The 2096-nt window shown below is 35.7% G+C and overlaps 1 pseudogene; it reads left to right on the top strand.

The window, feature by feature from the left end:
• LOC111812439 overlaps positions 1–2096 on the top strand; it is an 11614-nt pseudogene that overhangs the window by 8791 nt on the left and 727 nt on the right.

Here is a 2096-nt window from a genome sequence, read left to right as displayed (position 1 = left end):
ATATATAGTGTCCGCTGAAGAAGTTAGGGGTTGCTAGAACTCAGATGCAGGGAAAGGATAGAGGGGAGGACCCTTGCTTTTAGGCACCAATAGTTCAACTGGCACATTTTAAATAAAGTACTGACATGAGATGGTAACAAATGCCATCCCATTTATCTAGTAGTTACAGATTTAGGGGTGAGAAACTAGATTTTGTCAACTTAATGCATTCTATGTGTTTAAGTATGCAAGTAAGTTGTGAAAGCCTATTTGATTCCACTGTAAAACAGAACTGGAGTGCTGCTCATACTGCCTTGAGGTTTACTGCTGCTGAAAAAAACCTAAGTGTAGAAAATCCCTCAATCACACAGTACAAACAAGAAACTCCAAAGCAATTTGGTACAACTCCACAATGGGGGCTTCATTTTTTCAATCCCAAAAGCACTTTTTTTTTTTTTTTTTTTTTTTTGGTGGAACTGGGGATTGAACTAAGGCCCTTGTGCTTGCCAGGCAAGTGCTTATTCTACTGAGCCATCTCCCCAGCCCCAAAAGCACTTTTTTTTTTTTTTTTTTTTTTTTTTCAGAACTGCGGATTGAACTCAGGCCTATATATTCCATTATACAGCTGAGATCTGAAGAGGAGAAGGATCAGGATGAAGTGAATAATAGCACTTAGGCAATGTAACTGCCCTTCTGACTTTTACCTTCTAGAAAGGTGAAACTTAGCCTTCAGACTAGCACGAACATCACCACTTATAGGGCCACGGAGTCTTTTCCTCAATAATGGCTAAGGTAGCAAGAATAGTGCAGAAGAGCAGTCTGCTGATTGGGAATCATCAGACCTCTCTTGCAATCCTCGGTCCACCACCCACAAACCATCCCTGGGCAGCCTCTCTGCCTGGACCAGTTTCATTTCCCTCCTTTGCATGATCAAGATTGTAATACCATCCCTGTATATTTCATATCGTGCTTTTGTAATCTTTTTTTTTGGCAGAACCGGGGATTGAACTCAATTTTTTTTTTTTTTTTTTTTTTTTTTTTTTTTTTGGTGCTGAGAACTGAACCCAGGGCTTCCAGCTTGCTAGGCCAGCATTCTACCACTGAGCCAAATCCCCAGCCCTTGTGCTTTTGTAATCAGCAGCAATCATATATAAACATGTTTAGAAAACTATAAATTAGAATACATATTTTTATGCTTGCAGTACATTTGTATTCATTATTATATTTAATTATAAACCACTATGAATAAGCATGTCATTCCAAGCTATTATTTTATACAGTCTATATATTTTAATCCTAAGTCAAATTGCCTGGTTCAATACATTACACATGGTTGGCAAATAAATTTCCCCGCACATGGGATACAATCATTTAAACTATACTTTTTAAAAAACATATTTTAAAGCATGATTTTTGTCTTTTCAAAGACATTCAAAATGGTGCAGAAAACACTGCAAGCAAAGAATAAATAGAGGTAGGACGGTATTAAAATTGCTTCTGATTTGCACTTCATAGAACTATAATGTCATGTAGTGAAATCATAAGTAGCGAATATATTTTCTCTAGCTATCTTGACTGCTATAAAGACACAGTGAAATATATCTTTATCTTGTTTGATAGCACTTGGTAAATATTGTTCACTTAACAGACGTTATAAATTACTCACTGCTACACAGCAAAAAGAAAGTCAGCTTTTACAACTATGAAGTAATCAGAAGGCTATATTTAAAAACTTGGAAACCATAGCCATAAAAAGTGATTTAGCTGAAGATTTTATGGTATGCTTATCAACAAATAAATCAGATTCTTTAGTGCTGACCGCTGACGACTACTGGATTCACATCCCATCACCTAGCACTAAAATGCTATAATTAACTCCTGTTGCATAGATTCCACCAGCAGCAGATAGATCATAAAAACACTAATTTGATTCCCATATTTTGTTGTCACTGAGGGTACATTTTTTAACCTTTTTTTCTTGACCAATTATCAGATCTAAGACCTTGAAACGGAGGTAGGGGTAAATGGTGAATCATCAGTGAACTACTAAGACTTTTAAGGTGAATTTTGTTTATATAAGGAAAATTATTTTTGCAAATCTTTTTTTTTTTTTTTTT

Source organism: Octodon degus, unplaced genomic scaffold, assembly GCF_000260255.1.
Source record: "Octodon degus isolate 3935 unplaced genomic scaffold, OctDeg1.0 scaffold00124, whole genome shotgun sequence".
In the NCBI taxonomy this organism is placed as follows: domain Eukaryota; kingdom Metazoa; phylum Chordata; class Mammalia; order Rodentia; family Octodontidae; genus Octodon; species Octodon degus.
Note: the sequence above shows the minus strand (reverse complement) of the source record. Positions and strands in the feature narration are given on the sequence as shown.